Source organism: Elephas maximus, chromosome 5 (assembly GCF_024166365.1).
Source record: "Elephas maximus indicus isolate mEleMax1 chromosome 5, mEleMax1 primary haplotype, whole genome shotgun sequence".
NCBI classification, from domain to species: Eukaryota; Metazoa; Chordata; class Mammalia; order Proboscidea; family Elephantidae; genus Elephas; species Elephas maximus.
This window is the reverse complement of record NC_064823.1, coordinates 119,766,266-119,780,388: the sequence shown is the minus strand read 5'-3', so window position 1 is coordinate 119,780,388 and position 14,123 is coordinate 119,766,266. Positions and strand designations below refer to the sequence as shown.

The 14,123-nt window shown below is 41.5% G+C and overlaps 1 protein-coding gene across 9 annotated transcripts in view; it reads right to left on the bottom strand.

The window, feature by feature from the left end:
• The window catches only part of APBB2 (amyloid beta precursor protein binding family B member 2), a 443,058-nt gene that overhangs the window by 63,073 nt on the left and 365,862 nt on the right, over positions 1-14,123 (bottom strand). The window contains exon 1 of one of the 9 annotated variants that reach the window (XM_049886957.1): positions 1-14,123. This exon is cut by the window's left edge and continues 20,510 nt beyond it. The exons of the other annotated variants lie outside the window; for them this stretch is intronic. The gene's annotated coding sequence lies outside the window, so the exon portion shown is untranslated. 9 annotated transcript variants of the gene reach the window in all.

Genomic DNA, 14,123 nt, shown 5'->3' with positions numbered 1-14,123 from the left:
CTGAAAAATCAGCCAATGAAAATCCGATGGATCACAATACTTCGATCCTCTTGTGCATGGGGTTACCATGAGTAGAGGGCTGACCTGATAGCAGATAACAACAACAACGATATAAGGGCAGCATCATGTCGCATTACATATAAGGAAATACATGGTGCTGGTTTTTGAGGAATTTACAATCTAACTGGTGAGACATACACATCCACGTTAAGTGACAACACAAGGTTGAAAAGATTAAGTACCAGTAAGATTTATACAAGTACAGAGATGAAAAAGATCACAGTACACTGGAATGGGGTGAAACTTTATATTATTCTTTCCCAGTATCCAGTCCTCTTCCTAGGGCAGGAGTATATTTCCCCACCCCTTGAAGTCAGGCTTGGTCATGTAACTTGCTTTGGTCTATGAGATATGAGCACAATGGTAAATGTCATTTCCAAGCAGAAGTTTTAAGAGTGGGTGCATCCTTCACCATATACCCTTTTCCCACTGTCATCATGGCCAGTAGTGCTCTAGTTTAGATGGTGGCTCTGTCATCAGTCTTGGATACAGATGAGGACAATGACGACAAGGAGCCATGCTCCCAGCCAACCTGAATTGGACATTTGGTAGTGGCTTTAAGCCACTGAGATTGTTGAGTTGTTACTGCAGCATAACCTTGCCTGTGCTGACTGATACAAATAGTAGTAAAAAGAGCTAACAGAAGAGACAGGACCTGAGCCATAAAGATAGCAATGTCATCTAATGCTTGCACAGGGCTTGACTGTTACATTACAAAGTGCTTCATGGGACTCAATGGCGCATGTAAATTACTTGCCTATTCCACTTAGAGAGTATGTTCAACAAGCACAGGGTTCTTGAAGTCCTTATTCATGGCTGCATCCTTGGTGCTCAGCACAGTGGCTGACACGTTGTTATTAGTTGCTGTTTATTTGGACTCATGGCGACCCTATGTGTACAGAGTAGAACTGTGTTGCATAGGGTTTTCAAGACTGTGACCTTTCAGAAGCAGAATGCCAGTCCTATTTTTCGAGGTGCCTCTGAGTGGGTTCAAACAGTCAGCCTTTTTGGGTAGTAGTCAAGTGCTCAACCATTTGTGCCACCCAGGGACCTCTGGCTAACACATAGTGGGAATTTAATAAACGGGCATCTAGTAAACCCCCCAGAGGGGTAGGCAGAGCCAGGCTGACAGATAATAGAGGAAAAGAAGGAGGGAGAAAAGAAATTCCAGGTAGAGGACACAGCTTGAGGCATCAAATTAGCAATGAGAAAGATGTGGCCTTGGGCACTGCCTTAGTTACCCAGTGCTTCTGTAACAAAAATACCAGAATTGGGTGGTTTAAAGAACAGGAATTTACTGTCTCAAAATTTTGGAGGCTAGGAATCTGAACTCAGCGTGCTTGCACGGCTAAGCTCTACCTGCTCTTGAAGATCGTTCCTTATCTCTTTCAGCCTCTGGCAGTCCCAGGCGTTTCTTGGCCGGCCTTCGCTGTAGATGGTCCTCACATGGCATCTTCCCCTTGGGTGTGTGTGACTCTGTGTCTGTTTTCCCTTTTTATAAGATACCACTCAGAAGGGATGGGGTTTAGGACCCACCCCACTCTAATCTGACTTCTTAACATAATAGCAACTATTAAAAAAAAAAATCCTATTTCCAATCAGGGTCACATTCACAGGTATAGGGCTTAGGGCTTCATAAAATTTGGGGGGACACACAATTCAATCCATAGTAGGCATGGAAAAAGCAATTATGGATCACTTAGAAATACATAGGTATAATTATAGTTACATTATAGTTATCAAGCTTAAAAAAAAAAAGTGTCCCTTCTAGACAATGACAGCCATTTCTCTTCTCCTCTTTCCCTGATTAATTTTTTTGACATAATCTGCTCTGACAGCATGGTTCCAAGACATAAGAGAATAATTAACAATGTTATGATTAAAAGTGACCCAAGATTTGAAGACTTAAGCTATATTCCATCTTCTTTTCCTTTTTCTTTTTTTGAGAAGCACTTTAATTTGTACAGTGCAGACGTATTTAAAACTTCCCTTTCATTCTCAACCCCTGACTTAGTGAGTTTTAACGAACAGTATTAGGTTTCATCTTTCTTAATAAATATCTTCTATAGCTACTCTATCAATAAAAAAGGCAAAGCAACTCTTAAGCTACAGGCTATATAGACATAAATCAGAACATTTCTTTTACGCAAGGAAGGGGCAGACAATTATTCTAGGCCACCATATTTGTGGAGAAAATATGTTAAGAAATTCCACAGTATCCATTAGATATAATCGCTGCGTATCTCTATACTGGAATTCCTGGTGGTGGAGAAAACCAGTTTGGCAAGCAAATACCTTCAAGGCAGAGGTGGTTTCTGTGACACTATTATTCTCCAACTCATGTAGAAAGCCACAGTTGTCATTTGAATTGGTCAACAAATATTGACTGTAAAGACGTATTTTTAACTTGGCTGTTTTTAGCTGCTTCGGGATTTTATATACAGAAAACCCAAACACACAATAATCCTGTACAGTATCTCTCAATTACTGAATAATTGGTTAATGGGACATTATAATTGCACGGTTTTAATTAATTAATACATATTTATTTATTTAAATGTATATCTAAATTGCTTCCAAAAAGAATTACAGTGGTTTACGATAAAAGGCACACATTCTGTCACACTCTTAAATTAGAAAAGTAAAATTTAAAATAAAATAGGGGAGAGAGAATTCTGTAAGTCAATTAATTAGGCTAAATATTCATTTCGACCACATTTCTGATCTACAGAGGTTTCACATTATGGCAGCTGAGCATTTAACTTTAAACTTCCTGGCAAAAAGGGAACGATAACAAAGTAATTTCCACTGTTAACCAAAAAGATAACATTCCAATTCTCTAACAGAGGCGGCATTTTCTAGATGCTAAAGTCTAAAAGATATTTGCGTATCTGTTTTTTACAACCTAACAATATAAAGGACAATGTCCTCAAGGATTAAAAACAAACAAGGATAGCATTACCAAAAAAGTAGAAATTTTGTTCATGTGTTCATCACTTATAACTGAGGCGACTGCAATGAAAACTAAGTTCATAAGAACACAGCACTTTTCAGAGAAAGCATGGCGGGGGAGGAGTGTTTTGTAATTCCAAGTCTAAAAATACAGCTTTGTTAGAATACAGTAAAACCTGCAAAAACGAGAACCTCTGTAAGGTGGAAATCTGTCAGAGAAGGAAAACTCAAATATTTTTCATTAACAGAGAGCAACAGAAAAGCGGTAAGACTGCACCCTGTCAAAGGTGCAAAACTTGCCAGACCTAGAAAAACAAGGCAGTCCTGTTGAATTCTGGTTCTCACAGGTTTCACTGTCTTCTTGTCTAATGAGAGAGGCTGGTACGGGAGGAGCACAGAAATGTGGGCTCCTGTGGGAAGCTGCCCAGCCCCCTGCTGACTCTCTGGCCCTAAGAGCTTACATTTTGTCTCATACATGACAGCAGCAGCAAGTCAGGGAACCTAAGTGACTAGATGAAAAACTCACTACTGGATAATTTCCATAAATTCTCACTTTTGCCAATTAAAAAATAATTCCTCAAAATACAATTCATTCCAAAGCTTTAAGTCACAGCTTGGACACTTAAACACTAAGTCTGGCTTAATAACAGGGTCACAAAAATACAAAGCCACTTTGGGGGGCTCTAAATACCAACTTTAGCCTTTGAAGGGGTAGCCACAGATGAGCTCTGGGGAGCTCTATGAAGAGTTGTCAACTCATCTGTCAAGACTCACAGTGAACCAATAATAATGGATAATGAAAAAGGAAGACTAAAGAGCTGATGCACCTGAACTGTGGTGCTGGCGAAGAACACTGAATATATGGCGTACTGCCAAAAGAACAAACAAATCAGTATTAGAAGAAATACAACCTAAGTGCTCCTTAGAAGCAAGGATGGTGAGACTTTGATTCATTTACTTTGGACATGCTATCAGAAAAAACCAATTACTAGAAGAGGACAGCATGTCTGGTAAGGTAGAAGGCCAGTGAAATCAAGGGAAACCCTCAATGAGATGGAATGATGCAATAGTCAAAATGATGGACTCAAGCTTACCAGTGATTATAAAGGGGCACAGTACCTGGCAATGTTTCATTCTGTTATACTTAAGGTTGCGATGAGTGAGAGCTGACTTGATGGCAACTAACAACAATTTCAGGTAATTAAAGTCAAAGAATAATGCCAACTCCAGTATTTTTAAACTTCTCCCAATTTTTTATAATAGGTATGGCTGATCCAGGTCAATGTTCCAAGGAAAATTTACTATGTTAATAAAAATAGTACACGAGGTCCAATACACAAAACTTCCACCAAAGTACTTCCACGTCTTTGCCATCGCAGAGATGATCCCCACTGCAGATAGAAAGACTGGGATACTAAGTCATGTGCTTAACTTCAGTATAAGGGAAGAATGGCGATTATATTGCTAATGTTGAGATTCCTTCTCCAGTATTCCTTCTCTTGACCTACTCTAGTTCTCAAAAGTTTGAAATAATTGTACATGGCGAGACTCTTTGAGTTCACCCTAGTGTTCTCAAATCCCTTTTCCCTGGTGATCAATTGTGCCACATTATGCTTTCAGTCATTGGACCACCATGAAGCCAAAAATCCCAGGACGATTACATTTGAGTAAAAAGGCTCAAGGTGACAACTTGTGTATGAAAAGCAGTGACTGCACGTTCACCTGCAATAACATGAGGCTTTTAGCAATTCATCAAACACCTAATCATTTATGGGGCTTCTGCAACACACCAGTAACCCAGCGAGGTTCTGGGTTACAAGAGTTACACAACTTTCTCTCCTCTCAAAGACAATAATCCACATTTACACGGGTTATTAGGCTACTTCTCCGCTAAAACTATTCTTCCTTCTTTTCTTGGGATGTTCTAAGTATTCCAAGAACACTATGGTACTTTGAGGACTGACACGGAAAATCACGGCAGCTAAGCATGATAGGTCACCCCCAGACTACATTCAGAAGGGCCCATTCCTCATCTGGCTTGGGACTCAGGGGAAGTGCAAGATGAAAGTTGTTCAGGGATCATCACCGGCATTTTCTGCCCCTCTTAACATGGCAGCCTCAAGCCTCTACACTTCAATGATTGGTGCGGAAACATGCTTATGAGAAATGTGGGATTAAGTACTAGAACCGGTGTCACCAAAATGGATGATGCATTCCTCTGACGAAATTGCCGCCTTCCTATGTTCATCAACAGGGACAACGCCACCGTGACTGATAGGTTCGAAAATGCCCTCACACATGCTTCTGAGGGAGGCTTTTCTTGGACGATCACTCACACAATGTCTTTCCTTAAAGGTTATTCTAAGCTGAGGGTATCACCAAGCATTCCAGTGTGATTAATAGGAAGAAGGAAGTCACCTTTAAAGACATAAAATATAACCACTGTATAAGTCAGCAAAATGGTCAAGTAAATCCTGATGCCTCTGCTTATCGTGGTACTGTATTAAAAAGAAATTAACTCTAGAGGTCAAGATAATACTGTAGCATTGGGAGAGAATTATTGCTTTCTCCCTGTAGGCTCTTCTCCCTGAGGCAAGACAGCACATACTCTAGATCAAACTTTCATCAGCAGACCTCGGGAGTCCATCAATCTTTCATTACTGTCTGGCTTAAAGAATCCTGACCAGATGCCAGTGAGAAGTGCTCCTCCTCCAGGCTGAGACCCCACCAAGTTACTCATGGGAAAAGAACAATGGTGGGGCAAAAACAGAGAAAACTTTCAGGTTAGCTCAAAACCCAAGAGGCACCCTATTTCTAAATTGCTATCTTCTCACACAGAAATGCTCTTCATCACTACAACTGCTACCAATTTAGAAAAGAAATCTTCTCAGCACAAGCACTGCTGTGTGCCTGCAATGTGGGGTAGCTAAGCAGAAAGAACAGCCTAACTCATGCGTTCAAAAAATAAGCTCTCGTGAACGCCCTCCGTATGGAAGACACACATTCTCAACACTGTGTAAGTGGCCACCTCCTTTATTCAGTGCTAATTCAATCTTGGTGGTTGAAGTTAGCATTGCTGAGTCGGCCTCAACTTATGGTGAGACCCCACGTACAACGGCATGAAACACTGCCTGGTCCTGCGCCATCCCCGTGATTAGTTGTGGATCAGACCATTTTGATCCATACAGTTTCAGTGGCTGATTTTTGGAAGTAGTTTGCTAGGTCTTTCTTCCTAGTCTGTTTTAGCATGGAAGCTCTGCTGAAACCTGTTTGTGTCATTAGCAACATGCATGCCTCCACTGACAGATGGGTGGTGGCTGTGCACGAGGTGCACTGGCGAGGAAAGGAACATGGTCTCCCACAGGGAAAGCGTGAATTCTACCACTGAACCACCAAGGCTCCTCTGAGTCAATCGTAGGGGCAGATAAAGGAGTGTACAAGGCAGGGTCAGCCAGGAGACAGACAGGCAAGAAACAGAAACCACACCAGTTATTTCAACAGAGAGAATATAAAAAACTGTAACTAGGTACCTAAAAAAAAAAAAAGAGAATATGAAGTTATTATCATGGAGAAAACAATTGCAAGAGGGAGCTGTGACCTGTAGGGTTGAGGGAACAAAGGAAAGAGGTTGGAATTATTAAAACTTAGAAGCTTGGAGGAAGCGACACACAGACAACACCTCTGGCCACTGAGGAGGCAGGACCCAGTTGGCTGGTGCCTCTGGGTTTGAAGGATGTACCCCAGACCTTTAACGAGCTCATGGCAGCTGGTTGCGCTGGTGTCTCTGAACCAGGGACTTCATAAAGCTGGCTCTACCTTTCTTCAAACTGCAAACTGGATTCAGCTGCTGCTATGAGAAACTGGGATGAAGACACGCTTCTAGAATGATGCTCAGAGAAACAGGAAGGAACAAGTCCCTCTTCTTCCTCCAGCCTCACAGGCTCGTTCTAGTGCTCCACATTCGCCAGAGTCTAACAGGCAGCAAACTAGAGAGGCAGAAGGGTGTTGTGCAGAGTCCCAGCCCCAACATCACAGAGCATGGGATGCAATAAGGCATGGATTAGGAAGTAAGGTTAGTTTTTAGACTGCATCAGAATGCTAGTTGTTTCGCTTCCTCTTCTTGGTTTGTTTTTGTTGTTGTTAGTTGTTGTCGAGTCAATTTCAACTCATGGCAACCCCATGGGTTGCAGAGTAGATGTAGTTCCACAGGGTTTTCTTAGTTGTAATCTTAACAAAAGCAGATCACCAGATCTTTTCTTCTGTGGTACCTCTGGGTGGGTTCAAACCACCAGCTTTTAGGTTAGCAGTCGAGTACAAACCATTAGTGCCACCTAAGGACCTTCTTTCTTGGTAACAGAATTTTAACTTGGCAATTGTTCGCCAGGCTAGAGACTCCATTTCCCATGGCCCCTTGCAGCTGAGTATGGCCAAAGGGATGTGAATAGAATGTGAGCATAAGTAAGGTGTATAAGTTCTAGGTCATTTTCAATGTAAAGACAAGTCACTTGCCCTCGTTAGAGCAAGGTAACATTCGAGGGATGGCAGAGTGACAGCCTAGGAGCGTTGTCCCTGAGTGCTGGTGGCTGAGAGCTGCCCTTCCAGATGGTACTGCTCGCTGCAGACTGCCACATGAGAACTAACCTCTATTATTTAAGGCAGTGGACTTCAGGGTACTTGTTGTAGCAACCTGGTCAGTACCTTATTTAATACACAAAGGTTTAGCTCTGAGGAACAGTAACAGGGCTGAGCAATGCTTTCAGGCACCCCAGTGCTGCTGGAAGAACTAAGACACAGGTAGGAAAGAAAAGAACAACAGTCCAAAAGAAACCCATCCGTTCCACAACATCTTCCTACAATACCCAGAAAGACCTGACTCTATTCTGAATATATTGTTATTCTAATGCTCATTTTATAAAGAGTCTGGTCCATGCCTTTTGGGTCTTTTCCTTCTTCTTTTTTTTAAAACCAATACCAATCACCATCAAGCTGGTTCCAACTAATGGCAAGTCCACATGTGTCAGCATAGAACTGTGCTCCACAGGGTTTTCAGTGACTGATTTTTTGGAAGTAGATTGCCAGGACTTTTTTCCAGGCCCCTCTGGGTGGATTTGAACCTCCAACCTTTTGGTTAAGCAGCTGAGCAACACTAACCATCTTCCCCACCCAGGGACTCCTTGTTTAAATAATCCTTTAAAAATGGACAAACCATTCTTAACTTATGGGCCATAAAAAACAGGCCTTGGGGCTGTAGTTTGCTCTCGTTTCACATGTGTGTCCCATTTGCTCAATAAGAAGGTCAGATCCTTAAAGGCAGGGGCCATGACACAGACTTCTGTCTCCCTGCCTAGCAGGGTATTTTAGGTACATTAAATCTACTCCCCCTACCACTGCTGGTCCTCGTGTCTCTCTCACCACCCATTATCTCTTGTTGGGATTAACGGAGTAGCTTCCTAACCAGAAGCAGCCCTGGTGGCACACAGGTTAAGCGCTTGGCTATTAACCAAAAGGTCAGTGGGTTGAACCCACAGCTGCTCCATGGGAGAAAGATGTGGCACTCTGCTTCTGTAAAGATTACAACCTTTGAAACCCTATGGAGCAGTTCTACTCTGCCTATTGAGTCACTTAGAGTTGGAATTGACTCAACGGCAGTGCGTTTGTTTCTCCTATGCAGATTGGTGAAAATACCCACATTCTGTTCACTCTGCACAGACTAGTTGGGTCATCTAAGGCAAGGCGAAAGAAACTTCTGCCCTTAGTTTCCTGATCTCTTAAATAAGAGGGAAGACATTGATTACTAAAGCACATTTAAAATTTAAAAGCCTATGAGTTAAAGTTTTGCATATTCCAACTAATTAATCCCAATATTTATCAGGACAAAAAAAAAATTAAGCAGTGTTTTAAAACACAATGAAACAACACTGGTAGGAAAACAAGAGCGTGAACGATGTGTGGCAACAGCCTTTTTAAACACCAACTTAAACCTGGGTCTTGGTGCATAAAACCAGTTAGGAATATCCTAGAAGAGACTATGAAGCAAATACTCAATACATTTGAGACTTTATTCTTTAAATAAAAGGTCAAAGTCAAAGATAAACTCTTTGGAAATTTATGAATAATCTATCATACAGTGAACTTGTATTGAAAATCATTCATAAGAAAAAGAAGAGATGTATAAAACACCTCCTAGGAAGTCCTTTTCTCTACAAACTACAAGCATAAACAAAATTACAAGGTAAACAGTTTAACCTGCACATGAAAGCACTTTTTAAAAAGCACTTGAGCACAATGGCTGTTGATAGCTGCTATTAATTATGAAGGAGTTTTATCTTTATTACAGTAAGCCCAGTGGGATCGCTACTTAACATAGTTATATATTAAAATTATTTCAGTTTTGTTTAAGAAAAAAACAAAACAAAACATGCACACACAGCAATCTAGCACTGCCACTAATTTAACATAATGAGTTTTCTCATCAGAGCAGCATTTCCCAAAGTGTGTTCTGCATGACTGCAGTTCCATGAAGACAACAACCGTTCCAAAGTCAAGTCTGGGAACTGCTTTCCTGGATACCACAGTGCACATGAGTGTGGGCAAGTCTCTGTGAGGGTCTTGAGGAAAGTGGCCTGTTAAGCTCTGTTTAACTCATTGTTTCCCAACTGATCCCACCAGTTACTGGTTGCCGTCAAGTTGACTCCAACTCATGTCAGCGTAGAACTGTGCTCCATAAGGTTTTCAGTGGTTGATTTTTCAGAAGTAGATTGCCAGGTCTTTCTTCTGATGTGTTTCTGGGTGGACTTGAACCTCCAACCTTTTGGTTAGTCGTTGAGCACATTAACTGTTTGGCTCCAACTGATCCTAGAACCACCCCCCCCCCACCCAAGGAAAGCCAATGAAAATCTCACCTGATTAGTGTTCCATAGCACACCTACCTCTAAGCCTCTTGGAAAGATACCATTGCCTAGCAATTGACAAGGTAACTGACAACAAGCACGTGAGCTAGCTTATGTAAAGGGCCAAAAAGCAGAGATTTTTTGGCTGAGAGGGATGGTGTGTCCATTAGGATACAGAAACCCCACACCAGAAACCCTCCCAGACCCAGGTTAAAGAACTATAAACATGCTAAGAGCTGTTGTGATGCCAGCCTAGAGCTGGGGTTGGCCAGTAGCTATCCTGGAGTCTTTATTGGCTGAAGAATTTCCTAGCTGATGAAGGGAACGATGTGCTCTCTGCTTTGGGGACCTATCCAGACCTTGCCCATGTACCTTTTTCATGAATTGTATCCTTATGATCCTGACACTGTTCCTGAGTTGCATCCCAAACTGTATCCTATTACTGCTGTGTTGTTACCCTAGGAAAGCACGAACCGTGTGTATAGTCTATGAGTTGTGTGTGACCATTTCAGTAAATTATCAAACCCAGCGGAGAAACTGAGGGTACCATGGAGACAGCAGCTGGTACCAGGAATAATGGGGAAGTGGGAAAGTGGAGATATACTTGACCTCAGCCTCTGAGAAACCAGCTTTATGCTGATTCTTATCAGCAAAGTAATGAGACAGACAGTAGTAGTTATCCTCGGATTATGATTATAGTCGTTATCTTTCACTGCTCTAGTCACTGAGGACAAAATTTCGGATCTAAGGCCCAAAACCATTTGCACCCGTAAAGAGGCCCTCCTTTACACAGAGGACGGAAAAAGTGCAGGTCAAGTCCAGGTGGTATTCCTGGTGCTGTATTTGATTGGAAATACAAGGCTTATAAAACCTCTTTCACCAATCTCTGTCTCTTGGAGCCTTGAGATTTGTCTGTGATCAAAAGGAACCAAAGAACAGGATGGCTAAAAGAGAGGAGGCAGCTCTTACTTTGGCAGGCAGTACAGAACTGTGCTCTGAGCAATGCCATAATACTTCTGCTTTACCTTTTATTTGGAGATTTTAGTCCATTTATGTTTAATGTAATTACTTTACATTTGGGTTTCAATATTCTTGTTGTTGTTAGGTGCCATTAAGTTGATTTCAACTCATAGTGACTGCATGTGACAGAGTAGAACTGCTCCACTGAGTTTTTTAGGCTGTAATCTTTCTGGGAGCAGATCACCAGGTCTTTCTCCTACGGAGCTGCTGGATGGGTTTGAACCTAAGTGCCATTAGAATGATAGGCATGACTGTCAACAAAAAGACAAAAACTCCAGCCCAGTCATGCAACAACCAAAACTCCACAGAGAACCTATATTTGATCCAACGGTAACTCCTCACACTGTTCTTGGTAAGGGGTTTCTCCAATCAACCTTGAGGATGGGAGCTGGAGGTAGAAACAAACAGATTACTTCCTCACCCAAGGTAAACATACTCCATAAGAAATTTCTTCGAATCAAATCACGACCACTTGAAAGCCTTAAGAAAACGTTAAGCCCAAAATACCTTAATAAATTCTGAAATTACATGGCTCAGCGAAGCACTCTGGATTTCAAGAAAGATTCTGTGCCCTTCAAGCCTCTGATACACATACTTACTCATTATAACCACATCAAGAAATCCCTAAGGGATTCCATTTTCTTAGCAAGGAAAGTTACAAATGAGAATGTGAAATGGGCCCATTTTCACAGGCAAAATGAAACACGTTTATGTTTTATTCATGCAAAGTTAAAACCCTTTTCTCTTCTAGCCTTAAAATTGAATTTGCTCTTGTAAATTGCTGTTAAAAAAAAAAAAAAGAATCAAGAGCAAAGGAAAGTAAAAAAGCAGGAATACAAAGGCTCTTTCTTCTAGGGAATGAAAACTTGGGGGACCAATGGGAAGAAATACAACCTTTCACTGACAAACATACTTTTTATTTACTGCTTCCAAAGGCAATCCAGCTCAAGGGTTCCCAACAACCACAGGAGCTTGCTGAGATCCTTATGGCTTAGGAGGAAACCCGAGTGTATTTCTAAATCACACTTAGATGCTGATATTGAGCAAGATGTGGTTTAAAAAATACAAGTAACCTGGCCTATGTTTCAAAAACATAACCAAAGCAATGTAGCCTAATTTACACTGCTATCATGGCGGGAGGGGCTCTTTCTACTTTTTAAGAGGTTCCTTCTACCAAACTCAATGTCTGGAACAGCCTCTCATCCTCTGAATAAAATGATAATGTGTTCTTGAAGCCTTTCTGAGGTCTCCTTCTTTTGCTTTCAACTATCTTCGAAAGGAAGGAAGCCACATAATTAGCTGCATCTGTTAGTGTACGTTGCTTTAAAAGATCAAGAGCTAACATTTATTAAGCATTTGCTATGCCTGCATTATTGTGCAAATTACTACATTTTGTGTGTGTGCGTGTGTGTGTGTGTGTGTGTGTGTGTGTGTGTTTTGTGGTCCTTACTACTGCTCCCATTTCACAGATGGGAATAACTGAGGCTTAGAGACCTTGAGTAATTCTGTCAACCGGGTGTTTGAATTACATAGCATTTGGCTTCACTTTAGAGGTTTGGAGTAGGATGACAACCTGATGGAATCAAATATACTTACAACTTATCTAAAGAAAACACAACCCTATCTAGGTGCACGTGTATGTAATAATCTCCATCTTGGCTCCTGTTTAAAAACAAGCTTGGAGGACAGGAACCAGGAAAGGATCAAGAACATTATACCCAGGGCTTCCCACCAATGCTAAAGGTCTTTAATGACAACAAACATTACCAGATATCTTCCTTGTAAAATTAATCAGGTCATGCCAATGCATCAACTCCAGGGTTATAGCTCTGCCAAGCAAGAAAATGACAAGTGTGTACACATAATCTACCCACTAATATCCCCAGAGCACCTGGCCCGGCTGTCGCCCCCCTATACTCTGTTATGAAAACCTCAAAGACACACTGTACTCCCAGCAAATTTATCCAATCAGCAGTTAGAAGACACATTACCTCCCTCTTTTGCAGATGATTTCTCATGTCTGGTTCCAGCATAAATTCATGCTCTCCAGCTGATAAATACTTAACCTGATCCTTCCTTTCTGGCTTAGGACTTGGAACCAAATCAAAGGGCAATCCAATCCACTAATGTCCAGTCTTGGTAGACAAAGGCTGTGATAAGCCCATGTAAACGCCCCAGAAGAGCACGAAAAGACCCAATCAACCAGAATGCCCGGGAATGGAACCACAGCCCAGGAAAGCCATCTCTCTATTGTTCGGGATTTTTTCCCATTTCTTCAATGCTTTTGTCCATTTTCAGCAAAGTGAAAACTAATCATCCTGCAGATTATCCCTAAATGCCAGAAGATCCTCGGTACCTTGAGAATGGCCAAAGGTTGACTCTAACTTAAGGGTAAAATGTATTTCATGTAGCCCAGTCACTTAACAATGGTATCCAAGTATGAGGTCTCTGATTTCATTTGCTAGTAAAACTGGAATACACGTTAAAAACCAGAGCTTGTTTGTTTCCTGTCATCCCGAAGAACAGAAAATTCACAACACCTCTAAGCAAGTAGCAGTTCCTATCAATGCCAAATTTTTGGTAGGATTTTAGAAAAATACACATTGAGTGGAACTGTGGCATGACTGATGTTTTATGTGTTAAAAATATTAATAAACCGTAAACAAATTTCATCTATTGCAAATCCCAAGCCCCCAAAGTTCCCAATAGTCATGATTTAATGATCTAAGGCTTGTCGCTAAAGACTGTACAACTTTTTCCCTTCTAGCAAGCCCTCTGTAATTGAAAACACCAATGGGGTGGGAGGGGGGAACCTGAACCTGAAATGGCTGAAACTCAATGGAATGCACGGAGGATTAAAACAAACTACAGAAAAGAAAGGAAAAAAAAACCCAGGGCTCGGAGAGTCTGGATGAGTTGGGAACTTGGATGATGAGGGTGGTCAGGAAGGGAAATATGCAGAAATTGAAGGCAGGATCCAGAGTTGCCAAAAGGTCTGAGGTACAGAAGCCAGGAAGGGAAGCAGCTTGGAGGGTATATGAACTGGGAAATAAAGATGTGCTTTAATTTTTTATATTTCTAAGCAGCATCTACTGTCAAGTTCCACATTCGGTGAAGCATAATAATGGTTAGAAACCGTAATCTGTGTTAAGATAAAACTGGGGCACTTGGTAAGTGGCACAAAGCCACAGCACGCAGTGG